Below are 13,206 nucleotides of genomic sequence, written 5' to 3'. Positions count from 1 at the left end.
ATCAGCTCTTCCAAGTGAGAAATGTCACTGACTCAATGTTTGTGCCAGGCCATATAGCACCACCTGGCTCAGGCATTAAGGAACTGTCACAGCACAGATAATATAAAGAGACAGTGTGCTCTGAAATATCTTTGGATACTGAGGAGAGGAGCAGTCAGGAAACACAGTTACCACCACGTAGATGGCTGTGTAAGACATGAGCAGGTTTCATGCTTTCTGGTAGCATAAATCCTTTAGTACATAACAAACTACTCCCTTTGTACCACTGAACTATGTGTCCCCTTCACACAGGCAATTTTTTATCCTACCTAGTGTAAAGAATGTACTGTTCGACCAGCACCATTCCTCTTCATCCCGTGAAGTGCAGCCCATGCAAGAAAATGCAGGACCTAGACCACCAGTTTCCTGTGCATCACCAATAATTGATGGCCCATGAGAGCATCAAGACAACACAAAACAAACCATTTTGGACTAGGACAGGGAATGACCCAGCTTTGCTTCAGCCACTCCTGCAGCATACGCAACACTTGCCACACAGAGCCAGAGCACAGGCAGGCTGCAGCTTACAGTATCTGGAGAGGTAAGAAACAGCTACAGTGCCAGTAAAACTCTTAACTCTGGTGGGGCACAAGTCACACCATGAACTGCATATTTTATTACCATGATCTTTTCTAAAAGGCCTCTGCAGCAATTTGTCCATTTAAGCGGAAGCTGAAGTTATCATACTCCAGAGCTGTCATTATATCAACAATTACAGTTCTCCATTTACCTCTTTGTGGCTCCCAGAGCTCTTGCAGGGCTGACAGCCCATACTACATGAGGCTCAGTTCAAATCCCAGAGAAGCTACAAATGCCCACTCCCAAYGGTGTCTGAGGTAGATGGGTCCCRGGGGAAGAAGGCAGGTGATACTTGCTCTGCAGCCTTTATTTTTAAGGGCCTGAATTCATAATTGCTTTTAAAAGTAGAYTAATGCACTGCTGAATGAAGCCATTGAGAAGATCAACTGACTAATGTTATCTTCTTGACTATGTCTCTGCCAGGACAATATTACCTGTTTGGGGATAACAGTACTTACCTTGAAAAAGTGGAGGTAGCTGGCTCCAGAAAGCCTGATGGTAGGAAAGGGTTGTTCATACCTTTTTTTACACCCTGAAGGCTCATTTGGTGGGATCTTCTGTCTGAGTTAGGTGCAAATCCATAGGTCAGAGAAAATCTRCTGTCTTGTATATCCATTCTTGAGCTTCTTCCTCATATGATGCCATGAGGCTGAAGAAACATTCTCATCTCTTTTGCAGTGATTTTGTTTCMATGCTGAGGCCACTGAGGTGGGAGACTCCTGAGCACACAACACTATTTAGTCTGAGCAGTGGGACCAGAACGTATGTGTACTCAAAACACCTGCTTCAGGCAGAATTGCACTGCTGAGCTGTATCACTGCAGCCAAGYACAGTAATGTGTCTGAAGTCTCCACCTTTTGCTGCTTCTCTGTGTTAACTTTATCTCACTGTGGGGCTTTATTCTTTTCTCCAACCATCTTTTTGAGCACACATGTCAAGCTGACTGTAGTTTTCTCCATTTCTTCCTTTAAATTCATAAGCTGTGTTCTGGGTTCTCTCTCAAGGTTGCTCTTCCATGACTCTTACATAAAACTTACATGACAAGAAAGAGAAAGGTTTTACAGCAGAATAACAGGGTCACTCACAGCAAAGGGCATAAATTCAGAAGGCCTTGGATGGATGGTTGCAGGCTGCACATGAAAACTGAAGCAGTGTGTTAAATGACAACGTGAGCAGCAGCGACAGCTGCCTGTGCTGCCTGCACCAGGTTTGAACACACACCACAAGCTGTGGCGGTGGCAGCATGTCAGGCAGGCTGGGTGCATCTCCATCAGCACTTTCTGAGCTRCCCTCTCCTCCTCTCCCATGGGAGCAACGCTGTGTCCCGTTGTTCCCTTCTTCTGAATAACTCTTTTTCTTGGCTGTCTCCCCATCATGGAGGGACAGAGCTCATCACGCCATCAGGAGGATTCCAATCTGACACTACGGATAGGGACCTGCTAGCCAGACCTACCCTTCACAACCAGAAGCTTTTTCAAACTTTTTTTTTCTCTTGTCAAGACAAGGAAATTTATTTTTATGGAGGGTCAGGGTAATGCTAACAAACTCTCTTCCCAGCCCTGTTTCACATGCAGTCTGCTGTATCTCCTGGTGACTGGCTGTTTGTCACCTCTTTCCTACTTCCTTAAAATTGGCTTTCACTGTCCTATGCAACTGATTACATTATGCACTTTATRTCTCTCACACTTAACACTACTTACCCATCTATACCTTCCCTACATCCCATCTCCTCTAAAGTTTAAGATCCTGCAGGAATCTCTTAGAGGGCTCATTTCCCTTAATATAATTAACAGAAATTTATGGGAAGAAATAGGAGAAATACGAATACAGAGATGACCCGACACTTGGGTACAACCTCTTGGGAACAGTAGTTAACAATCTAGGATCTACTGCAATGATCTGGATGAATTAGAGGAACTGTCAGGAAGGAAATGAAATGTAACAAGTATGAGCACAGCACAGTCAAGAGAATTACAAATGCAAATACAAAATAAGGTATCCGAGACTGGACAAGGGCAATGCAGGGAAAGAACCTGAGGTAATCACTCATGAAGAAATAAGGATGAGTAGTTAGTGACAAGCTATAATTAAGAAAAGGCAAATGCAGTCTTGGGATGTATAAGAGGGAAAATCGTATGAAACATATTACCCAGAGTGTTTTGCCACAGCAGCTGCCATTAGCTAAGATGCAGTTATCAGAAGTGTTGGATTTGTAGTGCTGGAAGATGAGGCCAGGAATTCCCACCTGAGAAACCTTACTCAAAAGCTCCTGTCCCTCTCTACTCCAACAAAGCCTTTGTTTATTGAACTTCACACATACTGCAATGTCAAACTATATTCAGGCTGTTTCACAGGCTGAAAGAGCAGGGAGAGATTAAACCTCCTTTTCTGGATTAGCCGGGGCTTTTAACAGTTTTATATTTTACATCTGCATTTTTTTAATCTCTTGCTAGTACATACAGGGATGAATCCTTAAGCTATAGCAAACATGCAAGGGAAGGAAGAGTTTATCTCCTCCTCACAAAGTGCTGTTGTATGTACTGTAGAAGTTATGCTCAACAGTGGGCAGCACAAGGGGAGATCTGCCATTACTGATATGTGAGTTGGAGTCCACCAAGCTGCAGGTTGGGCAGCAACTACTGTCAATCTAAAACCACATGGTGACTTCTCTGATGTACACAGTGAAGTTCCTGCATCTAAGAGTCCTCAGACTGTGTGACAGAAAGGATGAGGAGAGACAGGAGGGAGAGCCAAGAGCAAGTAAGTTGTTAAGCCATTGAAAGTACCTGACTGGCAGAGAAATTACAAGACTCAAAGATGGGATGTCCATGGGGCCATGGCCATCTTAGTCTGGGACCATGCCCCAGATAAACTAGACAAGATAGTATAAGAGCAGAGCAGACTCAGAAATGCCAGTAAATGCAGTGGATGATCTTTTGTTTTTTTATGTTAGTGTCAAATGAAGACTCTTGTTGCCATCAAACTCAAAGGGAAGGCATACATTTCCTGGAGTTATTTTTTTTAAATATCACACTCTTCTCCCATCATACTAAAAGGATGAACCCTCTTAGCTCTGYCCTGACTGCTGCTTGACCACCCATTGTCCACTTGCAAAGAAGTTGCTTTTGGGTACAATGACAAAGAAGAAGGGCAAGGATGCCTCCATCTGTGTTGCAATGAGGATCCTGGGTTTGGTTGTGCTTGCTCTCTTTTTTTCCCCCTGTTTGCCATGCCAGCAGGCCTTCATCTGAGGGAACTGGCAGATGGTATATTGGGATATGGGCTGAAGTGAACAGAAAAATAGTAGGTGCTCAGAAGACAAAAATGTTGAGGGAGACAAAGTGACTACCTATCTACCCAGCTTCCTTAATATCATATTAGCAAGCAGCTATTTTAAAAGTCAATATTCCTTCTATTTTCTCACTCCCTTGTCTTTGCAGTTAGCTTTTGACTGAATTCTTTAAGGTCCCTAAGTGAAGAAAATGGAATATTAGTTGTTTTACCTCAGGAAAAATATCCATGCTGATAACTGTCTGGCCTAGCCTTTGATGTAATGAAACTTGATTATCTTAGTACCACTGCAGTAAAACTGGATACCGTTGGGCCCAGTGTCCATTTTAATGGCTTAATAATTCACTTTGCCTGCAGCCATGAAGAGACCGTTACAAAAAAATCTTACTGCTAATAGATAGAAGGTCAGAGTCTTACCCTTCCTGTCACAGGTAGATTACAACAGCTGAAATTGTCATCACAGTAATATAAATATATATATTTTACCCTCAGATGCTTTCCAGCCCCCTCTGATATGCAGAAGGAAAAACTCAAATAAGTGTCTTTTGTCCGTAAAGCAAATCTAATTTATTATTAATATAGAACCATTAAGAGTGTGTTGCATTTTACAGGCATTAACTGATTGACAGGTCCTTGACCTAAAAAGATTTCTTTCTCAGTTTAAGTATCATAGGACAGGTAAGCATGGCAAACAAAGGAAGGGTTACAAAAATAATATTATGTACTAGTATGGTTTGTTATGCACATATCTTGCATATGCTGCAACATCACTAAAGCCAGGGGCTCAGTAAGGTTCAGAAAAGGATTTGGTGTTTTTACTGTTATGATGGAGTCTGAGTTATTTCTAACAAGTCATTCTGAACTAAATACCTGACTGAAAACACTGGAGAGAATAACAGTTTTCCATGAGAGGTGAGAGAAATAGTGATTAAATATCCCTTTATTCAATGAGGTTGAGCCAAGAGAAGCTGTTGCCCAAATTACAGACCAGTACAACAGGTTGGGCACATAGTTTGGGTGGTCTCAATGAAAATGGTATGCTACGGGGCTGTAAAAGGGAGGTGAAAAGAAAACAAGAAATCCTTCAAGAGAGTAAGACTAAAGWCTGAAAGCTGCAAGCACAGCTAATCGTAACATGACTTTCAGAGAACTCTGTTCTGCTTCTTTGGGTAGAATTTTGGCTGCAAAAAGGACTTGAAATTGTGGGTAAGAGAAATACTTCCTGTGTTCATGGCACCTAAACAAACAGGGTTGCTTCAGAGAAATGTCTGATCATGTACAGACAGAGATACAGTGAGACTAGTCATTGTGGCAAATACAAATACAGAAACTGCATGAATTAGACAAACACATATCCAACTGCCAGAGAAATAAGGTCTGTCTTAACTTATTGCCACACTGCATTCTCACCTTGGGATCTTCATCACGTTTTAGTCCCAAATTGCTGATCACTCATTTAAAAAATCTTCAGGCATGTGACTTCAAGCTCTTAGGTTTCAGGATATAGCTTAAAGTCATCAAACTGCTCCAATCCACTGTCTCTGAAATAAGCAATCAGCTACTGCCCACACCATAGGCCTGGTGTCACCATCAGTGGGGAGGAGTAGGTGCCTCCTCGGTATGGTTCATCTCAGCTCTCTGAACTCCTCCCACAGACTCACAGAATCATAGAATGGTTGAGGTTGGAAGGGACCTCTGGAGATCATCTAGTCCAACCCCCCTGCTCAAGCAGGCTCACCTAGAGCGTGTCAGATAGGGTTGCATCCCAGGAGGGTTTTGAATATCTCCAGATACTCCACAACCTCTCTGGGCAACCTGCTCCAGTGCTCTGTCACTCTCACAGTGATGAAGGTTTTCCTCATGTTCAGATGAAGCTGCCTGTGTTTCAGTTTGTGCCCTTTGCCTCTTGTCCTGTTGCATGGCACTACTGAAAAGAGTCCAGCCCCAGACTCCGATGCACTCCCCTAGGGTGCATGAATGAATGGGTCTCTGGAAGTGGTTATTCCTTTCTTTTCTTCACATGGAGACTGGTGAGTACTCAGCGCTGATGTACACAGCTATCTTTCAGACCTCCCACCTGAGTGAGATGAGTCCTGCTACATCTGCTGTCCTAGAGCTAGGCTGGTGCAGGCCAGGAGGCCGTCATGAAACTCTTGGGGAGGACACAACACACAGAAGAGCTCTCTCCCTTGTATGGGCAGTTTTCACCACTTTCTGAACATTTTTTCTGTTCTCTGCCTACCAAGCTTTCTGAKACATACACCAGCATGTTTTGTTTTCATAAGCAGAGAGTGCTTTTGTTCCAAAACCAATTTACCTTTTATTTATGGGAATCTGAATGGAATTGCACTAGATAAATGTGGTCTTAATTGCCCTCACAGACCGTACAAATGTTTATTCTTTGTTTGTTTCTTTTTTTTCCCCATACAGCTATATTAAGGAAAATTATTAAACCTACACAATATATGTAAACACATTTCACTGTTTGAGCAGGAGGAATCAGAGTTGGGTGATATACTGTAATTCATCAAAAGGTCTGACCCTGCATTATCAAAGGATATTTTTCTGTATTTTGAAAAATCTTTTTCCCAACAAATGTTGAAGTGCATTATTTGATCAAGCAACAACACTTTAATCTATATTGTGTACTTTCTTCACAATTAGAGGTCACAGAATAATGGTTCTCTCTGTTTTTAAAATAAATCCTTTTAGAACTGCTTTTAGAGGCATAGATCCAATGCCAGGATTTTTCTTAGTAGGAGAATATAGCATTTGGTTGGAACAGTCTCTTTAAAGAGACTCTTTAAAATCCAAGATGACGGATAATGGGACTTACTGTTTTGGTGTCACAGTTATATATTCCACACAAATGCACTCTTCTCAGGTCCTTCAGCAGAATGAGACAATCTAGGTCTTGATTCAAGCTCATCTGAAGTTACTCTGAGCCTCTCCACWCATATGAATCAGCTCTGGATCAGGCCTCCTGAGGCTAAAGGAAGAAGTATCTGACCCTATCTGTTTATTTGCATCCTCAACACCCATCAGCTCAATGTGACGTGAAGAAGACTTGACTCGTGATTCCAAGAACTCAATACCTTATGAAGAGCAAGTGAGACAAGGCAGATGGATCAGATGCAGATGCAGAGGATCTCAAGTAGCGTGGARATTGGTGAATTCTCATCAGTTGCACTTGTAGCTCAAGGAAAACAAATAGTGGAGACGGAGACTTTGATGAAACTGGTACAGGATTCTCCTCACCCACATACRTAGCTCCTGTATATGATTGCCATAAAATATTACTAAGGTACAGCACTGATTTGACAGCACATCAAGAATTTAGATGTTTCTACGAATAMCAAACAAGCCTGATTCTTTGTTCCTTTCTTTTCTGACAAAAAATTAAAAATCTTGGGATCCATCGCCCCCAGATTAATGCATTGAAAAGAAAAAGCACYTATTCTACCCTCGTTCACCTAGGCTCTCTCTATTGCTACCAGACAGTAGTGGGTCCCTCCAGAGGCCAGCCTAACCCATTTGTCTTCCATACCTCCAACCTGGTGGGGCTCAACCCTCCTCTCCCTCTTGAGCTGCATCTCTCTTTCTTTTCAAGCAAAGGAACGTAAAGCACTAGTTAAGGCTTTTAGACAGCCAATGTCAGGCAATATAAATGCCCCCCCGCAATGACACAGGCCCTGGGCTGTACTTGGTCAAGATTTCATTGTGCAGATTACTGTGTGTAGTTTATAACTCTCTATGTAAGTCTTTTCTTTCTTGGCTGTTCCTCCAAGAAAGATTAGGTGCCTGGCAAGTTTTCTTATTCATTTAAAAATCTAGAATGTAGCCAGATAACACAACAGTCAATCATGGCTGTGTTTTATCAGGACCTCATCTGTTTCAGGAAGTCAGTGGAAGTCCTGCTTAATCAAGCAGGGCAGAAATTGCCCTACACATTTCCCTCCTCCCTCTGGCTATCATGTTCCTTTGTCAAAAGTTCCTGTGTTTCATCTGTAGTTTTAGAAACAACATTTGCTGTAAGTTAAAAAAAGTGATAGCTTAAACTGCAAAGTTAAATTCAAGAAAAAGTTAGTAAGGATAATTAGGCAGGGATGTAGACAGGCCATCATTTATCTGAATCAAAAACTGTGGATATGTATGACTGTGTTGTATATAAGATACTGGTGCGAATGATATAATAAGGAATTCTGTAAATGCAAGGGGTCAAAGTAGAGAGCTGAGATGATCTCTTTCTACCTGTGATTTTTAAGTATGCCTAACGACATAGGACTTTTAAAGGAGACGAGAGGAAAAAGGATCTTTCAGGTTTGCCCATTTGGCAGACATTAATTCAGCTGAGCTAAGCAACCTGTAAATGGAGCTGGCAAATGCTATTATTCCAAGTTTTTTTCTCTTTTATTTTTAATGAACACARGAAAGACCCAAAGTTTACCCCACAGAAAGCCACATTTGGGAACTTACCAGAAAACTTAGTGTCACTGGCTTGTATAAAAGAGAGCAAAATCCAGCCACCTTCATTTTTAACAGGAAAGTAAGGTCCGTACTGAGTGCAGCCCCAGCGTGCCACGCTGAGCTGCTGCTAGCAGCAACCGCAGGCACGGCCACCTGTCACGACAGGCCACAGCCATGCGTTGAACAGGCGTGTGACTGCAGGACGCGGTGGTACAGCCATGCCAACACCATAGTGCGTTGGCCTCAGCTGGTCCAAAAAGRTATTCTCTCCTGAGTAGTTGTTCTTTAAAACGAAACCTGGCTCTGCAAAATGATTTTCTCTTCGTATCTATTAATGGTGATCAGCACTATCTTTTCATGCAGRTGGAAGACCACAGTTCCAGATTCTATGCAGCATTTTAGGCAGCTTTCGATCTCTGTCATTCTRTGGTTCCTGTGTGTTCCTTTATTTCTCGAAGGACCAAAAGGAGGTTACCTAGACAAGTGCCATGACAATTTTATGAAATAAATGCTGATTAAAAAGCCAGTTTCAAAGCAAAAGCATCAATGCACTCAAGTGCTTGTGAACTTCAGATTAATTTGGTCCCTGTTCACATCATTGCCCCACATTGCCCCACATATGCCAAGGCTCTGAGAGAGCCTTATGTAGCCACATTTCCTTAATGTTAGTCATTGGAGAAGCTGTAGCAAAAGGAAMCAGGCTCAGCACGTAGCATTTTAAGGTCACTTTTATCAGGTGAGCTAATATCTACCATACCGAGATATCTTAGAGCAACTTGTACTTATAAATAAACCCTTTTAAGTGACTTTCAGTAATRGGGCAGCTGACCTTTTCCTCTGGGTTGGGAAGAGTTCAATTGTGTAGGATTCTGCTAGCCCATCRTAGAGGGTTTATCAGGGCTAACTCTGCCACCAGTCCCACTGAGGAACCTGCCATCCTTCTGCAACCTTGTACCACCAAGGATGCAGCCCCTGTTCCTGCTAGCTCGGTGTCCCCAGGCAAAGGTAGCCACCCAGTCCCCACCCAATCCCCACCAGGAGCTGATCTCCAAACCACAGGTAACTGCACATAACCCTTTACACAGATAGCACAAATACTAGGCAGTTACTAAAGCTCAGTAGCATACAAGGAAAATTAGTTTATTTCAATTTCAATTAGTTTATAACARCACTTGCATTTTTGAAAATTCATAAACGATGAAGTAATTCACATTTAATTCACTTKTTACATTGTGGGATTCACCAGAGCCCTCCAATTCAGGTTACAAGCCATATTTTCCAAATAGCTAGGACAGACCAGCATATCAGCACCCATCCAACTCATGGCAGCCTGGATCTGGCAGAAACATAAGGAGACCTGTAAAGCAACAGCTCTTTGGGACCAGGAAGAATTACAAATTCTGTCAAGTACACATCTCCAAGAAGGAAATCCTTTTTCTATCCACCCCAACAGAGAAAGAATACAAACCTTTCAATTTGAACTTCTTTTACTTTGAAATAAGTGGTGCAAACAGYTGGAGACAAACATCTGTATTTTAAGGGAACTACCTGGTGCTATGGGTCACTTCTGAAAGACTGTATTTTATGTATCTCTCAAGAAAATGTGAAGTATGAAATAGTTATGAAGTCAGTAGCGTTCTCCAGAAGTTCAGCTGTTCCAGATACTCAGATCTTCCAGTCACTGTTGATTCTGGGCRGTGGTGTGTAATTTGAATACATGAGGAGAGAAGAAATGTCACCYTATTTAGCCTTCAGATAAAGATTGTTATGATCTCCGTATTTACTGCATCACAATGTTCTTATCTCTTTGTTCACTTCCGCCTAAAAAGATGGCCAGCTAGCTGCTTTTATAGTTACCTATAGATTCCCAGTTATATTTAGCTTAAGACTAGAAGTTCCACTGCTACAATCAGTACTAACATAGCTATGCCTTCTGTCATTACATGTTCTGCTATATATATATTTTTTAAGACTGCACTCTTCTCACCATTTGAATTTTTCTAAAAGTCTTAAGTGTGTTTGCTATTCTCTAGTTTGTTAATATTAGATTATAGCTGTGGAGCAATACATAATCTCTTGTTTATAAACCCAGTATCATGCATCTAGGCAATATATCAACCAAGAAATCTGTTTTTTTTTTCCCACAGTGATGAATCACTGTCTTCACACCACTGTACTTTAACCTCATAATGACATTCATTATCACAACATTTTCAAAGCCTCTGCTTGTGAATGTAGTAAGGCACTGTTGTTATAATAAACAGAATGGGAAATCTGGTAGGTAGAGCTGAGCTGAGTTACAGTTCAGTCTAGAGTTGAGTTACAGTTGTTTTCTTGAGTCTCCTCACCAGTCTCCACRTAAGTACATACACAGGTGCACTCTCATGCACCCACATGTGCACATTCTCATTTTCAGTCAAAACTTAATTCATCTCCCCCAAAGGAAGGAGCATTTAGTCACTGAATATATAAGCCATATAAACTTTAGCTATGCCCAGTTCCCCCAAACACCCTCTAAATGGGAAAGTGGCAGGAAAAAAGCAGTGTTGGGTCTATCCCCTGCATGAGTCTTTCCACAGAAGAGTGGAAGTACAAGGCAAGACCTATCCTAGGACATACAGGGCCTGTACATCCTCCATACCGAGTTAACAGCATCATCAAAATCTTTACTGTACATGAGGAAGTGTGCTTAGGATACGAGTTCTGCATTTATCTGTCTTCTGGACGGGTAATAGAAAGTTTGGATTCAAACCACAGGTTAACATCTGGTTTTCCTCTCTCTTTACTGAGCTGATCCATAGCCAGATACCCTGGCAAATATTTCTTTGTCCCAAGCTCATTTTCCACTATCTTGGGCTTTGAAATGTGCCCAAACTTGCTCAGATAGTTCAGAGGCTGACATGTTCCTTGCTGCAGATATCAAGAATATCGTGATTTTTAGCAACGGAGCAATGCAAATAATAAAAGCAAATCATGTTGCTGAGAGGCCTAGTTAAGTAGGAGTTCTTATATTTGACTTAAGGAAGCGGCTTATAGTGAAGATGATACATGGAGTAATTTGCTCTCTACTCAGAAACAGCAAAACAGCTTTATGTCAGCAGAGATATATGAGCCAACTTTGTTTTAGGAGAGAAACAGATCATAAAGATATCATTGCTTAATAAATTGGGATGTGTACAGACTAAGTCTGGGATCGTTTTGCTTTAGGGAATTTTGATAAGATGTCCATGATAATATTATAGCAACACATATACTATAATGATGATAAGGTAACCATGGCAATGATGATAAGACAGAATTGATGCCAACATACATATGTAAGCCATTCTAGTAGAGATACATGAACATACAGAGTTTAAGAAAATAAATATGTTAAGTGCATGTGCTCAGGTCTAAAAGCCACTTGTGTGTTTCCCCATGATACTATCATCTACCCTCTTGTTCATTTTTCCTGCCAGACCAGGGGACTAATGGGTCTGGAGGGGATAATATGCTGTTAGTTAGTTTGGCTTATCAAAGCGCTATCTTTAATTTTAGTAGCAGAGTCAGTTCATGTTGTGTTTGGCTTCTGGAGCAGCCATACAAATATCCCACTATTAATTTCTATATGAGTGAGGAGGATGAAGCAAATATAGGACAAAATGTCTGAGTATTCTGAGAGAAAACCTGAAATTTGATCCATAAGTGCTTTGAAAATCAGGAACAGAAGTTTGCATCTGAGAAACCTCTACTAGCACCAGAAGGTGACTGTGAAGCCATGGGTCTGAGCACATGACTGATGGGGGAGCCATGTCCTGTGCAAGCCAAGCTCAGGGCACATGCAGCTCCCTATGCTGCTGTTAGAGRGTGGGAGGAGATAGAAGGTACCTGCAGAACTGGGTGCTGCTACCCAGMTATCTACACTTCTTGAAGGTCTCAATGTGGCCCCAAGGCTCTGCCCTGCAGAGCAGCAACCCGCTTCTTTGGGGAGGTTCCCTTTTGTGCTGCTCAGACACAGCTCAGGCCAGCTCTTCCTCATCTGAGGGCTGATCTCTCACACATCAGCTGTGGCAACGGTTGCGACTTTTGAGAAAGAAAGATATGACTATGTGCTATTGATAATATACTGACAGTCACACTCACAGCATCCCATCATCCAGCTACCACAGTGAGCTCATACAGCTAAAGAAGAAAAGTAGATAAAGTATAGGGTCCTATCAGTGAGGGTCTTTAGAGAGGAAAAGCAGTAACTCAGGACCCCACTTCAGTGGGATCAAACTAAGTGACTAATGCCATAAACCTAATGCAGAGAAAACTCCCACTGATTTCCGGGGGGGGGGAGGGGGGAGGTGTTTCTATGCTGAATTTACAATATTAGGCCCACTGCAATGCATTTCCTAAGCATTTAATTGCAAAAATGATCCACAGGTCCAGCAGATTTGGGTTAACACTCTTAAAGACATTGAAGTTTTCACTCCTTCACATTTCAAGCTTGTGACTCCATTTGGTATCAACTATTGTTGCTCCATTCCTCTTCAAAATAGAAAGGAAAAATACAAATTTGCAACATTACCAATCTGTTTTGCATAAGTCCTTGGGCCAAAGCCACCTCCGATGTAACTCTATTGCCTTGAGTCATTTCTTCCTGCATTTCGCTCCAGAGATACAGTCACTGCAGGCAGCAAGATTGGTGAGAATGATTGCAGAAATTATCAGAAAGAGATCTCAATCTTTAATCTAATCAAAATCTCCATCTAATACCCTGCACATTAGGTCTAAGTTCAAAATGCTGTACACTAAATGATGTACTTTGCACCTCTCAAACCATGCATCAGAAGCATGAGATGAATG

This window comes from Rhea americana, unplaced genomic scaffold, assembly GCF_003343005.1.
Source record: "Rhea americana isolate MKP2758 unplaced genomic scaffold, rheAme1 scaffold_55, whole genome shotgun sequence".
NCBI classification, from domain to species: Eukaryota; Metazoa; Chordata; class Aves; order Rheiformes; family Rheidae; genus Rhea; species Rhea americana.
Note: the sequence above shows the minus strand (reverse complement) of the source record.